Genomic DNA, 21022 nt, shown 5'->3' on the forward strand with positions numbered 1-21022 from the left:
GGTTAATCACAGAAATGTCCCAAATAGAAGTCCACTATGGATGGTAACAGTCCGTGGCTATATTTGATCCAAAAGGAATAAAGTTCTTATAGATAAGAGCACCCGTGCAGACTCTCTATTGCTGTAGTTGGAACAGGTATAGTACACTCGACAGTGTGGTCCCGTTCTGTGACGGACCTCGTGTATGTGAAGTTGGTAATTTAACACTGGGAGAGTTACTCACGGAGACAGCCATTAATGCGCTGTGCTGGTATGAACAAACTCCGAGAGTGGATGTCACATCAGGGCTCTGGCAGGAGCACAAGGATTGTCGGGCTAGGGCTCTGGCAGGAGCGCACTGGCCACAAGCACAGTCTGGCTGGAGCTCCGGCAGATAGAGGAATGGAAATTTGCGGTCTCACTTGCAGCTCACTTGCAGCGGGTGATGTCAGCAGCTATTGAAGACTCTGAGAATGGATAAGTCCTGGATGGCTCAAATGGTGGATTAAAAAAAAAAAAAAAAAGTTTTTTCCACCTGAGCACCCCTTTAATGATGGGAGGGGATCAGACTGAAGGTCTTCTGTGTGTTTTAGGTAAGGGATGCATTGTGTGGCCCCCCTCTTCACTAAACAGGCTGCCAAGGGCCACAGTTGCATTTATGCATAGTGATAATCGCTATGTGTATGTAAACTTTAGTAACTGGCTGTGACCAACTAATCGGCCAACCGATTAATCGATTATGAAAATAGTTTACAACTATGTTCATAGTCAATTAATAGTCGATTAATTGGTTAGTTGTTTCAGCCCTACTGTGCAATATATTTATTTTTCTAGCTATTTTCCCTGTTCGTCTTCACAGCACCCATCTTCACCCAGCATAATATGATTCTATGGCACTAGGTCTTGCGCTGGAGACGGGGTGTGGAGGCAGAGCAGGAAGCTTTTTTTCTCTTATTGCATAGTTATATAAACAGTGGGGTGTGGAGAGAACGGTGCCTCTGTTAAGGCATTTAGGCACCAAATGTAAAATAATATTATTTACAAAAATTACCATGGTGCACAGTTTTGCATTAGTCATTTTTTTTTTTTAAGTGAAAAAGGCATTGGAGGTACACTTTGGGGGAGATTTATCAAAACCTGTCCAGCGGAAAAGTTGCTGAGTTTCCCATAGCAACCAATCAGATCGCTTCTTTCATTTTTCAGAGGCCTTTTCCAAAATGAAAGACGCAATCTGATTGGTTGCTATGGGCAGCACAGCAACTTTTCCTCAGGACCGGTTTTGATAAATCTCCCCCATTGTGTTTAGGTGTGCTAACTAAAATTCATACAGAAAAGATTTTAACACATTTATCAATCTAACAGTTTAATTCATTTAACTTTATCTGAATGATGCCATCTAAAACTGCTTGTGCAAATCAATAAGAATCATTGGAATCTACCTGTAGTGCATTATATAGGTGCTGGCAGACATTAACTCCTTAAGGACACATGACGTTCTCATACGTCTCCATTTCCGAGTCCTTAAGGACACATGAGGTATGAGAACGTCATGTGTTTTACCGGCCCCCCGCAACCATCTGGAGCGGAGCCGGTGCCCGATGCCTGCTGAAATCGTTCAGCAGGCATCGGGGCATATCGCCCAGGGGGGTCATGATGACCCCCCATGTCGGCGATGGCCAGCGATCTGCGGCGGATTCCGGGTCAATCGGGTCTCCAGTGACCCGGAATTACTGGCTGATCAGGGCCGAACAGCCATAGCCAGCAGGGGTGAGGTGGCACTGGTGCCACCTCACGATCGCCCTGATTCGTCGGCCGGATTACCGGCCGACCAATCAGGCGCCTGCTGCCAGTGTCACTCCCGCAACCCGCTCCGCCCCTCTTCCGGAGGACGTAAGCGGGTGCGGGACGTGCACCCCGGGTGCTGGGGACCCCGATCCCCGGCGTCCCTGTTGGGATCGGGGCCCCAGGAGCAGTGGCGGCGACGACGAGGGACTGACCTGATGCGGCTGGATCGTTGGAGGTGAGTGACAGCCTCCTGCTTTTGCTTAGCAACAGCTCCCAGCATGCAAAAAGGGCATACTGGGAGCTGTAGTTATGCAACAGCAGGAGACCACCACAACTCCCAGCATTCCCTTATGGGCATGCTGGGACTTGTAGTTTTGCAACAGCTGGAGGCACATTCTTTCTATGGAAAAGTGTACCTTCAGCTGTTGTATAACTAAAACTCCCAGCTTGCACAATCAGCTAAAGTGCATGCTGGGAGTTGGAGTTGAGTTGGAGTTGAATCTGGTGGTTGCATAACTACAACTCCCAGCATGCCCGTTGGCTGTTGGTGACTGCTGAGAGTTGTAGTTTTGCAACAGCTGAAGGCACACTGAGTTAAGTAGCAAACCAGTGTGTCTCCAGCTGTTGCATATCTACAATCCCCAGCATCCCCAGCCAAAGTAGTATGCCTCCAGCTGTTGCATAACTACAAGACCCAGCATGCCCTTCCGCTGTCCGTACATGCTGGAGGTTGTAGCTTTTGCAACAGCTGAAGGCACACTAGTTGCAAAACACTGAGTTTGTTACCAAACTCGGTGTTTCACAACCAGTGTGCCTCCAGCTGTTGCAAAACTACAACTCCCAGCATGCACTGATAGACCGTACATGCTGGGAGTTGTAGTTTTGCAACAGCTGGATGTCCCCCCCCCCCCCCAATGTGAATCTACAGGGTACACTCACATGGGCGGAGGATTACAGTAAGTATCCGGCTGCAAGTTTGAGGTGCGGCAAAATTTCTGCCGCAGCTCAAACTGCCAGCGAGAAACTACTGTGAACCCCCGCCCGTGCTACTGTACCCTAAAAACACTACACTACACTAACACAAAATAAAATAATTTTAATAAAAAACACTACGTATGCACCTGAAAAACGTCTGGTACGCCACTGTTTCCAGAACGGAGCCTCCAGCGGTTGCAAAACTACAACTCGCAGCATGCACTGATAGACCGTACATGCTGGGAGTTGTAGTTTTGCAACAGCTGGATGTCCCCCCCCCCCCCAATGTGAACGTACAGGGTACACTCACATGGGCGGAGGATTACAGTAAGTATCCGGCTGCAAGTTTGAGCTGCGTAAAATTTTCTGCCGCAGCTCAAACTGCCAGCGAGAAACTACTGTGAACCCCCGCCCGTGTGACTGTACCCTAAAAACACTACACTAACACAAAATAAAATAAAAAGTAAAAAACGCTACATATATACATACCCCTATACAACCCCCTCCCCTCCCCAATAAAAATGAAAAACGTCTGGTACGCCACTGTTTCCAAAACGGAGCCTCCAGCTGTTGCAAAACAACTACTCCCAGTATTGCCAGATAGCTGTTGACTGTCTAGGCATGCTGGGAGTTTTACAACAGCAGGAGGCACCCTGTTTGGGAATCACTGGCGTAGAATACCCCTATGTCCACCCCTATGCAAGTCCCTAATTTAGGCCTCAAATGCGCATGGCGCTCTCACTTTGGAGCCCTGTCGTATTTCAAGGCAACAGTTTAGGGCCACATATGGGGTATCGCCGTACTCGGGAGAAATTGCCTAACAAATTTTGGGGGGTATTTTCTGCTATTACCAACAAGCATTTTAGGTAAAAAAAAAATATTTTTTTTTACATATGCAAAAGTCGTGAAACACCTGTAGGGTATTAAGGTTCAAATTACCCCTTGTTACGTTCCCCGAGGGGTCTAGTTTCCAAAATGGTATGCCATGTGTTTTTTTTTTTGCTGTCCTGGCACCATAGGGGCTTCCTAAATGCGGCATGCCCCCAGAGCAAAATTTGCTTTCAAAAAGCCAAATGTGACTCCTTCTCTTCTGAGACCTGTAGTGCGCCAGCAGAGCACTTTTCACCCCCATATGAGGTGTTTTCTGTATCGGGAGAAATTGGGCTTCAAAGTTTGGGGGGGATTTTCTGCTATTATCCTTTTAAAAATGAAAACATTTTGGGAAAACAAGCATTTTAGGTAAAAAAAAAAATTTTTTTTTACATATGCAAAAGTCGTGAAACACCTGTAGGGTATTAAGGTTCACATAACCCCTTGTTACGTTCCCCGAGGGGTCTAGTTTCCAAAATGGTATGCCATGTGTTTTTTTTTTTTTTTTTTTGCTGTTCTGGCACCATAGGGGCTTCCTAAATGCGGCATGCCCCCAGAGCAAAATTTGCTTTCAAAAAGCCAAATGTGACTCCTTCTCTTCTGAGACCTGTAGTGCGCCAGCAGAGCACTTTTCACCCCCATATGAGGTGTTTTCTGTATCGGGAGAAATTGGGCTTCAAAGTTTGAGGGGTATTTTCTGCTATTACCCTTTTTAAAAATGTTAAATTTTTGGGAAACCAAGCATTTTAGGTAAAAAATATATATATTTTTTTTACATATGCAAAAGTCGTGAATCACATGTGGGGTATTAAGGTTCACTTTACCCCTTGTTACGTTCCCTGAGGGGTCTAGTTTCCAAAATGGTATGCCATGTGGTTTTTTTTTTGCTGTCCTGGCACCATAGGGGCTTCCTAAATGCGGCATGCCCCCCAAAAACCATCTGTCGCTCCTTCCCTTCTGAGCCCCCTACTCCGCCCGCCGAACAATTAACATAGACATATGAGGTATGTGCTTACTCGAGAGAAATTGGGTTTCAAATACAAGTAAACATTTTCTCCTTTTTACCCCTTGCAAAAATTCAAAAATTTGGTCTACAAGAACATGCGAGTGTAAAAAATGAAGATTTTGAATTTTCTCCTTCACTTTGCTGCTATTCCTGTGAAACACCTAAAGGGTTAATACACTTACTGAATGTCATTTTGAATACTTTGGGATGTGTAGTTTTTATAATGGGGTCATTTGTGGGGTATTTCTAATATGAAGACCCTTCAAATCCACTTCAAAACTCAACTGGTCCCTGAAAAATAGTGAGTTTGAAAATTTTGTGAAAAATTTCAAAATTGCTGCTGAACTTTGAAGCCCTCTGGTGTCTTCCAAAAGTAAAAACTCATAAATTTTATGATGCAAACATAAAGTAGACATATTGTATATGTGAACCCAAAAAATATATATTTTGAATATCCATTTTCCTTACAAGCAGAGAGCTTCAAATTTAGAAAATGCAAAATTTTCATTTTTTTCATCAAATTATGGGATTTTTCACCAAGAAAGGATGCAAGTTACCATACAATTTTACCACTTAGTTAAAGTAGAATATGTCACGAAAAAACAATCTCGGAATCAGACTGATAACTAAAAGCATTCCAGAGTTATTAATGTTTAAAGTGACAGTGGTCAGAATTGCAAAAAACGCTCCGGTCCTTAAGGTGTAAAATGGCCTGGTCCTTAAGGGGTTAATGACATACAAAAGGGATCTAAACAGGTTTCTTTATTCTGTGGTTTATTTTCTATCTGGAGAGTTTCTTACTACTGCTCACTCCATCTGTTCATCATAGAAATAGTGGAGTGTATTTTTTTTCTCTCCCAACAGGTATATTTCCATGGTATTTACTAATTTGGTGGATTTTTGCTTACTTTTGCTCTGAGCTGTCGGGTTTTCCAGAGCACAAATCCACCACATTTTATTATGGGGAAACATTAGTAAATTTGTTGGGATTTTTCGAAACTGTTGGGGACGCACTCCTTTTTTGGGAACCAATCCCCCTTTTCCTAGCAATAATTTTTTGGGGGGATTTTTTGCGTTTAAAATTCTGGCGCACAAAACATGACAATTTGGGCACAAAACCTAAGAAAAACCTGTCGGTATAACTTTAGTAAATGGAAAACCTACAAATTCTATCTATTACATATAGTTAAAGGGAATCTGTCAGCTGTATTTACTGCTAAGAGCTGCGGACACCATTAGATAGTTGTTAGGTTATAAAAGCAAACTGTACCTTTCCTGGAGATTATGTACAAAATTGCCTTATTTTTCAACTGTCAAGAAGAAAGGGCGGAGTTGCACAAGTGCCACAGCCTGGCATGCCTCCTTGAATTGCCCTCATTTGCCAATCCCTCCTTGACCGATGTACAGAGAGCACGGTATGTCAGTGAGGGAGGGGCTATGGGGGGATGAAGGCAAGCAAGGATGTGTGCCAGACTATGGCACTTGAGCAGCTCAACCCAGCCTTCTTGACGCTTGTCTAAAAATTAAAAAGGCGGTTTTATAAGTTTGTCATTTGGCAAAACTTTTTATATAATATAGAAAATAGCATTATATCTATATTTTGTAAAATACATTGGTTCAAACATTTGTATATTTTAGGGTGAAAAAATGCTCTATTCTTCTTACCACTAGGGGTCCCTCCACTGCCCAGAGCATTATCTTGTCCCTATAGCTTGTGTGTCTCTGTACTGAGACAAAATACAGGAAGTGTGGACAGAATAAGCAGGGCTCTGTGCAGGCTCCTGGCTTGTCAATCAGCCTACTGTGTGCTCTATCAGTAATACAAGCACCCCTCTTCACATCACGGGTTTCGTTCTGAGCAGACAGGAGAAGAGGGGGAGAAGCATGGAGCTCTCTGCAATCAGAGTGACATGATGTCACTGCTACGAGAGAGAGAGAGCAAAGGGGATATGGAGAGATCTGTTTAGTATGGTTACATTATATTAGTAAGTTACTTTATTACACTTTTTGACACCATACACAGGTTTTTGCTTTCGCTGGATAACCTCTTTAATGGCATCTCTGACTTGTAGGCTTAGTCAATGGTACTAAGATGTTAAAGTATTAGTGCCACAATAAAAAAGTTGAATACCATATGACTCCCTTTAAGTATGTAATAAATGATTCGATTCCACGTAGTGCATCAAAAGAAGCATATTACCTCTTTCTCTTAGTGCAAATGAGCTAACCATTATGCACACTCTTGATAAATGTCTTATCTGTGCTTGGCCTAAAGAAACATTGATCAAATTCCCAATGATCAAATGCTTTATCTCTGTGAGGCACTAATTCACATTGATCACATTCTAAATGATCCAAGTTCAATGGGCTCCTGCACAGCACAAATTGTATTAAAAGAACATTACTAAAACATGCTACTGTTTCTAATGCAAGAATAATATCTCCAGGAGTTGCATTATAACCATTTTTATTAGATTATGAAGATGTCTTCTTTGTAATGAAAAGTTTACAGAAGAAGAGAAGAATGTGATATTACAGGAAGAACATGGCTTTGGGCTAGGATTTGGGCTTTTACAAAGTAATTACATTTCTACATTTGTATTAGCTTTCTTCCCCTTTGTAATTAAAGAGATGGTAGCAGGAAACACAGCAGATGCCTCAGTAACATTGTATTCTCCATTGCCATCTAAGTCAAAGTATAAAGGCTTTATTATTCTGCTGTGATCAGTCATTCAGAAGCAGATATTGTCTATTAAGTTTTTTTCTGTTTGTTTTTGTCATGTCAGATTTTTATGTGAATTCTGTGTTGAATTCCACATTCAGTACGACAGTCCCCATTTAATGCATGTGAATAGGCTTTTCAGATCCCCATTTGCATGCAACTGAAAATTTCTATGACTTTTTTTTTTTTATACTTGCTCCCCAAAGGAATTCACTGCAACATATGAAATATGTGACCTGTCACTTATTTAGCGTGATATCTCTGAGAAAGAGCCCAAGTGAATGACACTGGGTCCATTCTTCATTGTAATATGTGGCAGAAATCCAAGGCTAAGTCAAACGTTTCTGATATTGAGAGATACATCTGATTTTAGGTCCATAATGTGAGCAAAACCAAAAATAGGATTTTTGTTTAAAAGTGCCCAATGTTCTGCTGTTAGGACTGTCTCCAGGTCCTGGACAATCTTTGCTTTCAGGTCACCATTTGGACACATAGGAAAGGCCTACTCAGTTCTTCACTAGCCATGGCTGAGTGGCATTTTTATGTATTGAGATGGGGACCAAAAAGTGGAAATCTGTGGATTATTTACTTAAGTCCCAGTAGATTTGAACAATACCATAAATTTTTATCTCAAGGCAATGTTTCCTAGTGCCTAGAAAAAAGCATAGTATATGATTGCAGCCTTTGGAGTAAATTGAAGTATTTTATTTAAAAAACACTGTAATAGTGGAACTGTACTTGCATATAAATGATACAATTGTCCGTAAATGTAAATGGACACTGTCAGATACAAAAACTTTTTTATATGTTGTACATCTTGGCACAACATTATTCTTTCTAATATATAAGAAAACTTTCTTTCCTTTTTATAGAAATCATGGCTTATAAAATCATGGCTTTGTCCAAGTTGACGCACGGGCATGGACACAGTCCAGTAAGTGATGGTGGGCTCTGTGCTCTCTCCTGTCTGAATGATAGGACAGGAGAAAGCACATAGCAGTACTCTCAGACAGGAGAGAGCACAGAGGAGTACTATTTAGACACAGAGGAGTACTGTCAGACAGGAGAGAGCACAGACGAGTACTATCAAACAGGAGAGAGCACAGAGGAGTGCTATCAGACAGGAGAGAGCACAGAGGAGTCCTATGGGACAGTAGAGAGCACAGAGGAGTCCTATGAGACAGGAGAGAGCACAGAGTAGTACTATCTGAGAGGAGAGAGCACAGAGGAGTACTATCAAACAGGAGAGAGCACAGAGGAGTCCTTTGAAACAGGAGAGAGCACAGAGAAGTGCTATCAGACAGGTGAGAGCACAGCGGAGTGCTATGAGACAGGAGGGGGGATAGATAATGAATAGCATGTGGACTGCTGCCACACCTATCGATTTCAACAACAGGTAGCACAGAGAAGTGCACCACATGTACTAATCAGCAATACTTGAAGGGGATGTAGACCAACAATTGTAACTCTCTTTTATTTTTGGTGTGAAAAACAAGAAAGAGAAGATAATATATATAAGTATCTAGGAAATTTAGGGCATTATTGGATCACCTTAGGTGATCTATAGGAAAACAATTAAAAGTAACCCTCTGTATACTGGTCTCATACAGTTGGTATCATACCCGGCAGGTCCCGGTTGCTATCAGGAACCAGGACCCGGGGCTAATACCGAAAATCGCCAATTGGGCTGATGTCCAGTATTAACCCTTTAGACGCTCCGGTCAAAGTTGATTGCGGCATCTAAAATGGGAGAAAACTGTTGCCGGTTAGCTCAGTGGGCTGTTCGGGACCACTGCAGTGAAATCGCGGCGTCTCAAACAGCTGAAAGGACAACGGGTGGCGCCTTACCCTGCTCCTCACTGTCCGATCGGCGTTCTATTGCTCCATGCCTGAGATCTAGGCTGGAGCAGCAGAGCACCAATAACACTGATGAATACTATGCTATGGCATAGCATTGAACAATGTATGCAATCCAAGAGTTTCATGTAATAGTTCCCTATGGGGACTCAAAGTTTTTTAGAGCATTACTTAAAAAACTGCAGCATAAAGACCAATGAGCTCACCAAACAGGTCTGGGATAAAGTTGTGTTGAAGTAGGTTGAAGTTAGGTTAATAAATGAATATACTAAGCATTAAAGGGGTACTCCACTGGCCAGCGTTCGGAAGTAAAAGTTCCGAATGCTGTTTTCACGCTGTGGGGGTCGGCCACGCTCCGCGCCACGTGAAGGCCATACCCCCTCAATGCAGTCACGCCCCTTCCCATAGACTTGCATTGAGGGGCGTGGCCTTGACGTGGCGAGGAGCGTGGCCGACCTCCCCAGCATGAAAACAGCATTCGGAACGTTTACTTCCGAACCCTGGCCAGTGGAGTACCCCTTTAAACATCTCAAACAGCAACATAACACACCTGAAATGACAAGCTGGGCAGGGAGAAAATTAATCAGGGAAGCAATTAAAGGGGTACTCCCTTGGAAAACTTTTTTTTTTAAATCAACTGGTGCCAGAAAGTTAAACAGATTTGTAAATCACTTCTATTAAAAAATCTTAATCATTCTAGTACTTTTTAGGGGCTATACACTTAAGAGAAATCCAAAAAGAAATGCATTTTCTCTTATGTCATGACCACAGTGCTCTCTGCTGACCTCTGGGCTGCGTCCTTAAGGGGTTAAGTTTATTTCAAACTTTTTTTTTTTTTTTTTTTAACAGTGGCAAAATTGGCAAAAAAAAAAAAAAAAAGCCCATTTGTGTGTGTGTGTGGGGGGGGGGGGAGGGTTGTGTGTGCATGCTTATAAAAATCACTGTATGTGAGACCGTTTAATATTTACTTTCTTAATTTTCCTGGTGTTTGTTACAAAGTATGCACCGGAAAACCACAGTGGATGGTGCATGCTCAATTTCTGTGGGTTGCTGAAATCAAACAAATCATAACTTGCCAAGTTTGGGCCCCAGAAACATCACTGTCTTGCTGTAAGTCATGACCTCAACATCATTGAAATTTCTGTTACTCTATGGAAAGTCCTCTTAAGGACTGAGCCCTTTTTCACCTTAAGGACGCAGCCCTTTTTTGCAATTCTGACCACTATTACTTTATGCATTAATAACTTTGAGATGCTTTTACCGATTATTCTGATTCCGAGATTGTTTTTTCGTGACATAGGCTGGGTTCACACCACGTTTTCTTAAATACGGTTCCCGTATACGGTTTGGAGGAGGGGGGCAGGGCTTAATCGCGGCGCCCGCACTCAGCCGTATTCGGGAACCGTATTTAATGCAAGTCTATGAGCCGACCGGAGTGAACCGCAGCCTCCGGTCGGCTTCGTTTTCGTCCGTATGCGGTTTCCCGACCGCAGGCAAAAACGTGGTCGACCACGTTTTTGCCTGCGGTCGGGAAACCGCATACGGACGAAAACGAAGCAGACCGGAGGCTGCGGTTCACTCCGGTCGGCTCATAGACTTGCATTAAATACGGTTCCCGAATACGGCTGAGTGCGGGCGCCGCGATTAAGCCCCGCCCCCCTCCTCCAAACCGTATACGGGAACCGTATTTAAGAAAACGTGGTGTGAACCCAGCCATATTCTACTTTAACACAGTGGTAAATTTTCGTCGTTACTTGCATCCTTTCTTGGTGAAAAATCCCAAAATGTCATAAAAATGTTGAAAATGTTGCATTTTTCTAACTTTGAAACTCTCTGCTTGTAAGGAAAATGGATATTCAAAATAAATTATATATTGATTCACAAATACAATATGTCTACTTTATATTTGCCATGTTTTTACTTTTGGAAGACATTAGAGGGCTTCAAAGTTCAGCAGCAATTTTCCACAAAATTTTCAAAATCGAAATTTTTCAGGGACCAGTTCAGTTTTGAAGTGGATTTGAGGGGTCTTCATATTAGAAATACCCCATTAATGACCCCATTATAAAAACTGCACCCCCCAAAGTATTCAAAATGACATTCAGAAAGTGTGTTAACCCTTTAGGTGTTTCATAGCAGCAAAGTGAAGGAGAAAATTCACAATCTTCATTTTTTACACTCTTATGTTCTTGTAGACACAGTTTTTGAAATTTTGCAAGGGGTAAAAGGAGAAAAAGCCCCCCAAAATTTGTAACCCAATTTCTCTCGAGTAAGGAAATACCTCATAGGTGGATGTCAAGTGCTCTGTGGGTGCACTACAAGGCTCAGAAGGGAAGGAGCGACAATGGGATTTTGGAGAGTAAGTTTTTCTGAAATGGTTTTTGGGGGACATGTCACATTTAGGAAGCTCCTATGGTGCCAGAACAGCAAAAAAAAAAAAACCAACATACTATTTTGGAAACTATACCCCTCAAGGAACGTAACAAGGGGTCCAGTGAGCCTTAACACCCAACAGGTGTTTGACGTCTTTTCGTTAAAGTCGGATGTGTAAATAAATTTTTATTTTTTTCACTAAAACGCTGGTTTTCCCCCAAATTTTACATTTTTGTAAGGGGTAATAGGAGAAAATGCCCCCCAAAATTTGTAACCCCATTTCTTCTGAGTATGGAAATACCCCATGTACCCCTTATTACATTACATGAAGGGTGTAGTTTCCAAAATGGGGGTTCCACTGTTCTGGCCCTATGGGGGCTTTTTAAACACACACATGGCCTTCAATTTCGGACACATTGGCGCTCCTTCTCTTCTGAGCATTGTAGTTCACCCGCAGAGCACTTTACATCCACATATGGGGTATGTTCTTACTCAGAAGAAATGGGGCTACAAATTTTGGGGGCTTATTTCCTATTCTCCCCTGTAAAAATGAAAAATGTAGGGTAACACCAGCACTTTAGTGAAATTTTTTTTTTTCATTTTCACATTCAACTTTAACGAAAAATTTTCAAACACCTGTGGGGTGTTAAGGCTCACTATACCCCTTGTTACATTCCGTGAGGGGTGTAGTTTCCAAAATGTGGTCACATCTGGGTATTTATTGTTTTGCGTTTATGTCAGAACCGCTGTAAAATCAGCCACCCCTGTGCAAATCACCAATTTAGACCTCAAATGTACATGATGTGCTCTCACTCCTGAGCCTTGTTGTGCGTCCGAAGAACATTTTACGCCCACATATGGGGTATTTCCGTATTCAGGAGAAATTGCGTTACAAATTTTGGGGGTCTTTTTTTTTCCTTTACCGCTTGTGAAAATTTAAAGTATGGGGCAACACCAGCATATTAGTGAGAAATTTTTTTTTACACTAACATGCTGGTGTAGACCGCAACTTTACCTTTTCATAAGGGGTATAAGGAGAAAAAGCCCCCCAAAATTTGTAACGCAATTTCTCCCGAGTACGGAAATACCCCATATGTGGCCCTTAACTGTTTCCTTGAAATATGAATGGGCTCCGAAGTGAGAGAGCGCCATGCGCATTTGAGGGCTAAATTAGGGATTTGCATAGGGGCGGACCTGGATACAAGCAACAATTGCCTCCACCACCACCACAAATACCCTACAGCAGTGTTTCCCAAACAGGGTGTCTCCAGCTGTTGCAAAACTCCCAGCATGCCTGGGCAGTCAATGGCTGTCCGGCAATGCTAGTAGTTGTTGTTTTGCAACAGCTGGAGGCTCCTTTTTGGAAACAGTGCCATACCAGACGTTTTGAATTTTTATGGGGTGGGGGGGGGACTGTGTAAGGGTGTAGTGTATATGTAGTATTTTACTTTTTATTTTGTGGTAGCATAGTGTACTGTAGTGTTTTTAGGGTACATTCACACGGGTGGGGGTTCACAGCGAGTTTGAGCTGTGGTGGAAAATTTGCTGCAGCTCAAATTTGTAGCGGGAAACTTACTGTAAACCCCAGTTCGTGTGAATGTACCCTGTACATTCACATTGGGGGGGGCAAACCTCCAGCTGTTGCAAAACTTTAACTCTCAGCATGGACTGAAACACCATGCATGCTGGGAGTTGTAGTTTTGCCAGAGCTGGAGGCACACTGGCGAGGAAACACCGTGTTAGGTAACAGACAAACTCAGTGCTTCCCCACCAGTGTGCCTCCAGCTGTTATAAAACTACCACTCCCAGCATGCACGGTCTGTCAGTGCATGCTGGGAGTTGTAGTTTTGCAACAGCTGGAGGCACACTGGTGGGGAAACACTGAGTTCGGATCAACTCAACTCAAAAGGGACTTATTAGGGTTATAGGTTGAACTTAATGGACTTTGGTCTTTTTCAACCTTATGAACTATGTTACTATGTTACCAGTGTGCCTCCAGCTGTGGCAAATCTACAACTCCTAGCATGCACTGATATCCAAAGGGCATGCTGGGAGTTGTAGTTATGCAACAGCTTGAGGCACACAACTATAATTAACTCCCAGCATGCCGAGACAGCTGTTTGATGTTTGTGCATGCTGGGAGTTGTAGTTTTCCAACATCTGGAGGGCCACAGTTTAGAGACCACTGCACAGTGATCTCCAAACTGTAGCCCTACAGCTGTTGCAAAACTACAAATCCCAGTATGCCCACACAGCAAACAGCTGTCTGGGCATGCTGGGAGTTGTAGTTTTGCAACATCTGGAGGGCTACAGTTTAGAGACCACTGCACAGTGATCTCCAAACTGTGGACCTCCAGATGTTGCAAAACTACAAATTCCAGCATGCCCTGACAGCCAACAGCTGTCTGGGCATGCTGGGAGTTGTAGTTTAGAAACATAAGGAGGCTCAAAGTTTGCAGAAATCACAGCATGGTGACAATCAGCTGTCCAAGATGTCACCAGCTGATGTCGCCTATGCAGGAGCACTAGGATGGGTATGGGGGGGTTAAAGTGGTCTGTTCTGGCTTGTGTGATGTTTTATTTCTCACAGAGCTCACACAGCTCCGATCTCCTCACTGATCTCCCTGCACTGAGGAGATCGGAGCTGTGAAAGGCAGTTTTTTCAACTGCCTTTGCTTTGATTGGTCAATGTGGATTCACAGCCAATCACAGCAATTGGGGGGCAGGGCCAGCTGCAGGAGGTCCCGCGGCCAATGTCTATGACAGCCAAAGTCACTTCACGCTGTGACAGTTTAACTTCAGGACGAGCCGGCTTGTCCAAACGCGTTAAGCACTCGCTGATTAGGACGAGCCGGCTCGTCCTTCCTCAGCAAGTGGTTAAATATATGCCCTCTTATGACTACTCCATGGCAGCCTTGTGCCAAAAACTTATGCTAAACATTCCCAGTATGTTAGTGCAATAATAAAGCAAATCAGATTGTTGCATGTGGTTTTTAAACAAGATATTCAGCAGGTATGTAGGTTTAGGGGTCCATGTGCTTTTTACCATAATATGTATAACTGTATACACATACACACATGCAGTGAACTTTCTATATGAAATACACTGATCATTTATAATAATAAAACTATCTTGTGTTGCAAATCCAGACCTGGATTTGCAACACAAGGTAGTTTTATTATTATAAATTAATTATTGAAGCATATACTCCGCAAGGCCTCTGAAGAGTATCTCTGGTATATCTGGTCTCTGGCATTAAGATATTAGCAGCATATCCTGTAAGTTACAAGGTAGGGCCTCCATGAATTGGACTTGTTCTTTCAGAACATCTCACAAATCCTTAGCTGGATTGGGAACTGGGAAATTGGAAGCCAAGTCAACACCTTGAACTCTTTTGTCATGTTCCTTAAACTATTTCTGAAAATGGTGCACAACCCTGCTGAATACTGTTGCCATGAAAGGGTGTACATAAGCCTGAAATAGTGTGTGTGTCAAAGTAACCACATGAATGTCAGGATCCAAGGTTTATCAGCAGAATATTTCCCAGAGCAACAACATGCTGTAAAAAAAAAAAAAAACAGAGAACTCTGGTTGGCCTGATCACTTTTGGTACCTACTATACCACTGAATACTGGGTCCAACACACAGAACCTGCTGTTTTGTAGATGTTCTGAACTGGTTGTATAGACATCACATTGGGGAAGACTACCCCGAAAATAAGACCTCCTAGGCAATGCCCGGGCTGCAAATATTAAAAAACAAACTTTAACTTACCTTCGTCCTCCGTTCCCCCGTTGCTAAGGAACCGGCCTCACTGTTCTCCGCTGCTCTTGCTGTTTCCTGGTGTTGTGACGTCTCAGAGCCTTCAGCCTATCACCGGCCGTAGCGATGTCCCGCCTCTGCCGATGATAGGCTGAGCGCATTGTCATGTAAAGAGTCGGCCGGCTTCTTACATGACAGTCGGCTCAGCCTATCATCGGCAGAGGCGGGACATCGCTGCGGCCGGTGATAGGCTGAAGGCTCTGAGACGTCACAACACCAGGAAGCAGCAAGAACAGCGGAGGGACCATGAGGCCGGTTCCTTAGCAATGCTGGAACGGAGGACGAAGGTGAGTTAAAGTTTGTTTTTTAATATTTACAGCCCGGGCACAGGAATAGAAAGTACAGCGCAGCGGCTGATAATTATTTGGCAGGGGGGAGAGAAGCTGCTCTAGCGGGTAACATACGATTAGTCCTCCAATGTGGGGTGCAGCGCTGGGCTGATAAACCGGAGGGGGGGATGTTAGGGGGCAGAGCTGCGCCCATCACATGATGATGATGATGGGGGGGGGGAGGGGAGTAAATGTTGTTCAATGTACATACGGTACCCTAAAAAATAAGCCTACCCTGAAAATAAGCCCTAGTGTGTTTTTGGTGCCTAAAATTAATATAAGACTCGGTAGCAACCAATCATATCGCTTTTTTCATTTTGGAAAGGCATCTAAAAAATGAAATAAGTGATCTGATTGGTTGCTATGGGCAACTCAGCAACTTTTCCTCTGGACAGGTTTTGATAAATCTCCCCATTTTGTCCCTTGTCAATGTTTTACACCCTGCTAGAGTAGCCTTAGTGGAAAGGGATGTGGCATGGCAATCCAGGGCTGAACACATTTACAATATTATATACCAGAAACTTGTGTTATTGTATCTGAAATCTATTTCAGCTCCTAGAGATAGCACATGTAATCAAAGGTGTGAAAGCAGGTTTTAGATAAAAACAGGCATGAAAAATGCTTGTGGTTAGTAGATCTGCCCCAGCGTTGGAATACAGGTTATGTTTTTGTATGGGAACTGAATCACAGGCCAAGTTAGGGTATATTCACACACACAGCCAATTTGTTGCATGAATGTGAGTGCAAAAATCTGCCACACACAAATGTATAGTCAGTTTATATCTAGTTAAACTTTACAGCTGTCATTATAACAACTTTAAAGGGGTACTCCGGTGAAAACCTTTTTTCTTTTAAATAAACTGGTGGCAGAAAGTTAAACATATTTGTAAATTACTTCTATTAAAAAAACTTAATCCTTCCAGTACTTATTAGCTGCTGAATGCTACAGAGGAGATTCCTTTCTTTTTGGAACACTGATGACATCACGAGCACAGTGCTCTCTGCTGACATCTCTGTCCATTTTAGCAACCATGCATAGCAGATGTATGCTAAGGGCAGTATGGGGGCTCAGTGGTTAGCACTGCTGCCTTGCAGTACTGGGGACTTGGGTTCAAATCCCACTAAGGACAACAATAAATAAAGTGTTATTATTATTATAATAACGTCAGCAGAGAGAACTGTGCTTGTGATGTCATCAGAGAGCATTCCAAAAAGAAAAGAATTTCCTCTGTAGTATTCAGCAGCAAATAAGTACAGGAAGGATTAAGATTTTTTAATAGAAGTAATTTACAAATATGTTTAACTTTCTGCCACCAGTTGATTTAAAAGAAAAAAGGTTTTCACCGGAGTACCCCTTTAAGGTAAGGGACTTCTTCTGGGCCCTATTTTCATCTCAAAAGTCAGCAATTGTTTGGAACATTTATTGGGCCATGACTAATATTGGCATTTGCTGTAGCCCAAAAAACTGATGAAAAAAAAATGTAAATAAAAAAAAAAAGCTACAATTCCAGAAAAGAAAATCCTAAAAGTTTAAGACCTATTTTGTCTGTAAAAATTGACAATTTCAGGGGGCTCAAAATGAGTCTTAATAAGGGAGATTTATTATTGTGTGGCTGTGTGCAGTCATTCCTCCTGCCTTTTTTTTTTTGCTGTGTTTTTGGCTTACCTGCATCAAATTTATCAATAAAGCAACACAGACTTTGATAAATCTTGCACAAAGGAAAAATGACCCCAGAAATAGCTGTAGGATGTAACATCAGATGGGGTATGAATTTGCATTTTATTTTTTATTTTTTAACCTTTGCCCACTTTTCTTGTGCCTTGTCAAAAAGGCACACATGGTAAATATCTTCAACTGCAATGTCAATAATGATTTACTGCATTTCACAATCAGTTTTGCAGAAAGTGTCTATTTAGAAATTGCACAAAAATTTTTTGTTAAAAAAAAAAAAACTGTACAGTGATCCCTCAACTTACAATGGTCTCAACATACAATATTTTCAACATACAATGTTTTTTTCCGGACCATTGTAACTTGAAACCAGACTCAACATGCAATGCTACGGACAGTCCAGATTTGCGAAACATGTCAAATGCTGAAGGAACTGACTAGTCAGAATGGGCATTCACTGGTAAAATACCTGTATTACTGAAGTGTATGCACCAAATTCCTATCTGGTAGCGTCCCCTACAGTGCAGGGAGGTACTACATGTTCTGTATAACCCTTACCCATGCGACAGTTAGCTGCTTCTTTGGATACCAAGTGAGGACGGCTTCATGTTACTTTTTTAGGACACTGTGTGTACTGTACAGAACCCTGAAGAAGCTCCTGTCCTCTACATAGACAGACAGTGATTTACAGCTCCCAGCAGATCTTTCTTACTTTTATATGTAAGGACTTGCTTTATCTATATTAGTTATCTTCTTATTGTTGTTTAATCCTCACTTTTTCTTATTTTTGGATGACATTTTGATGGCTCCTGAACCAATTAACAGGTTTCCAAAGAGATATTGTCTCAAATTACAATGGTTTCAACATACAATAGTCGTCCTGGAACCAATTAATATTGTAACCTGAGGGACCACTGTACATAAATGATGTGCCAAATTATAGCCCAAAAAATGTCATGTAGGCAATCAATGATAAATCTTCCCCAATGTGTGCACATAGCTTTATAGTTCTTCCTAGTTCTGTAGGTTTCTAGACTGGAAATTTAGTACAATATTCCGCATATTCTGTACCATTTTAGTTTTAGGCATATTTTAGTCATCTGAATAGTTGAATAGTCAACCTAATCTCCAGCAGATTTAGTCAGTTTAATGATTTTAGTTAAAATGAAAGGTGTATATACATGGCATTTGCATGTTTTATTTCTGATAAATTTGTGGTTTGGTAGTGGAAGCTGTCTAACTTGGCATTAGCCTGTAAAACAACTGTCTCTAACCCCCCCCCCCCCCCCCCCTTTATTTCCTCAGTACCCATCGGCACCAGAAGTACTGGGAAGAGACAGGTACTGGCAGGCCTGCTACACCAAAGATTGCCTTTCAATGCTGGTAATGTCAGGCTGTTACTATTTGGTTTAAATCTGGCTGGTTATGGAAAAAAGGGGGACCCTGTGCATTTTTTTTTTCACAAATATTTTTATTTGTATCTGGCCAGAATCTGCCACATACAAACCAAGCAGCAGCCTGACATAACTATGGTAGCAAAGGCCATCTATTCTTGCTGTTGCCAGTCTAATAATGCTAGCCTGCTACTACCCCAGACCCAATTTTTTGGTGCTCTAGGCCTGCCAGTACCCAACTCTTCCTAATACCCCTAGTGTGGGTGTGTGGGGAGGTTAGCTATAGTAAATGCTATGGCATAGCATTGATCAGTGTAATGCGTGTTATAGTCCCCTATGGGGGCTATAACAGTGCAAAAAAAAAAAGCGTAAAAAAAAAAGAGTTAATAAATGTGATTTAATCCGTTCCCTAATAAAAGTTTGAATCACCCCCCTTTTCCCATTTAAAAAAAAACTATGTAAATAAAAATAAAGATATGTGGTATTGCCACGTGCGTGAGTGTCCGAACTATAAAAATATATAATTAAAACACGGTAAATGGCTTGCCCCAAAAAGAAAAATCCAATCCAAATATCGTATTTTGGTCACTTTTTTTAACCATTTTTTTTTTTACCAAAAAATTGATCAAAAAGTCCAATCAAAACAAAAAGGGTACCGATAAATACACTTCAGATCACAGTGCAAAAGATGAGCCCTCATACCACCCTGTATACAGAAAAAGAAAAAAGTTATAGGGGTCAGAAGAGGACAATTTTAAACATACAAATTTTGGTGCATGTAGTTAAAAAAAAAAATTGTAAAATAAACGAAAAACCTATACAAATTGTGTATCATTGTAGCCATATGGACATACAGAATAAATATATGGTGTATTTTTTACCGAAAAGGTCACTGCGTAGAATCAGAAGCCCCCAAAAGTTACAAAATGGCGTTTTCGTTTTTTTCAATTTTGCCCCACAAATATTTTTTTCCTGGGTTTGCCATAAATTTTGTGATAAAATGGTTGATGTCATTACAAAGTACAGTTGATGGTGCAAAAAATAAGCACTCATATGAGTCTGTGGGTGCAAAATTAAAAGCGTGATGTTTTTTAGAAGGTGATGAGGAAAAAAACTGAAGTGCAAAAACGGAAAAACCTGTGGTCCTTAAAGGGGTTATCCAGGAAAAAACGTTTTTTTATATATCAACTTGCTCCAGAAAGTTAAACAGATTTGTAAATTACTTCTATTAAAAAATCTTAATCCTTTCAGTACTTATGAGCTTATGAAGTTAAGGTTGTTCTCGGGAACCGCCCAGTTTAGAAGATGTTTGCTATTGGGATTTGCTTCTAAACTGGGCGGTTCCTGAGACACGTGTCATCGGAGAGCACTTAGACAGAAACCTTCAGAAGCTCATAAGTACTGAAAGGATTATGATTTTTTAATAGAAGTAATTTACAAATCTGTTTAACTTTCTGGAGCCAGTTGATATATATATAAAAAAAAAAAGTTTTTTTCCTGGCTAACCCCTTTAAGGGGTTAATATTTTCACTAGAGCACTGGAGTATCGATACGTTAACTTCCTTGTAAGTGAAGGAGTTCATTATCGTAGTACATGCGTAGGAAGAAATGAGGAAGAAAAGTTTGACGGTGTTAGTAATAAACACAATGCAGCCACAGGGCTTAAGATCAGCAGATGGAGATAGGTTCGGCATTTTGAACACGTCTAGTGCTCTGTCATTTTAGACTCATTTATATATTACTGAAGAATGCCTTTAAAGGCCAGCATTGACTTACATCAGAATTGATGTTTCTTTGACCAACCTCTATTTCCTTTCTCACAAAATCTTATTATTTTTGATGGAACGGAAGATTTAGCTTTTCCACATTCCCTTTTGGCAACATAATATATAATGTATAAATGTGTGCATTTGTGTCTCTGTTGGCTGAAATATCGGCAGTGAAGTCCTCATGTACCCTTCAGAGCGACTTATCCAGCAGCTGTGCACATGCATTCATCTGCTCCTTTTAGCCACGACAAAGCTCAACCTATTATTGATTATGATGGTTAAAGAATTTGAGTGCGGGAGAATGAGGCAAGTCTATTTCAAGAGCTCTTAATTCATGTGCAACTGTATTGGATTGCGGATTAAACTAATGTGCCATATGCTCAATGCTTGCCAAGGCAAACACCTGTAGATGTTTAAATATTTGTCCCTTCATGTCATAGCAATGAAGCCTTCTACCTGATGAATAAT

General features: G+C 41.7%; 1 protein-coding gene across 1 annotated transcript in view; it reads left to right on the plus strand.

Moving 5' to 3' along the window:
* CHCHD3 (coiled-coil-helix-coiled-coil-helix domain containing 3) overlaps positions 1-21022 on the plus strand; it is a 238911-nt gene that overhangs the window by 164020 nt on the left and 53869 nt on the right. The gene's annotated exons all lie outside the window — the stretch shown is intronic.

This window comes from Hyla sarda, chromosome 4 (assembly GCF_029499605.1).
Source record: "Hyla sarda isolate aHylSar1 chromosome 4, aHylSar1.hap1, whole genome shotgun sequence".
NCBI lineage: Eukaryota > Metazoa > Chordata > Amphibia > Anura > Hylidae > Hyla > Hyla sarda.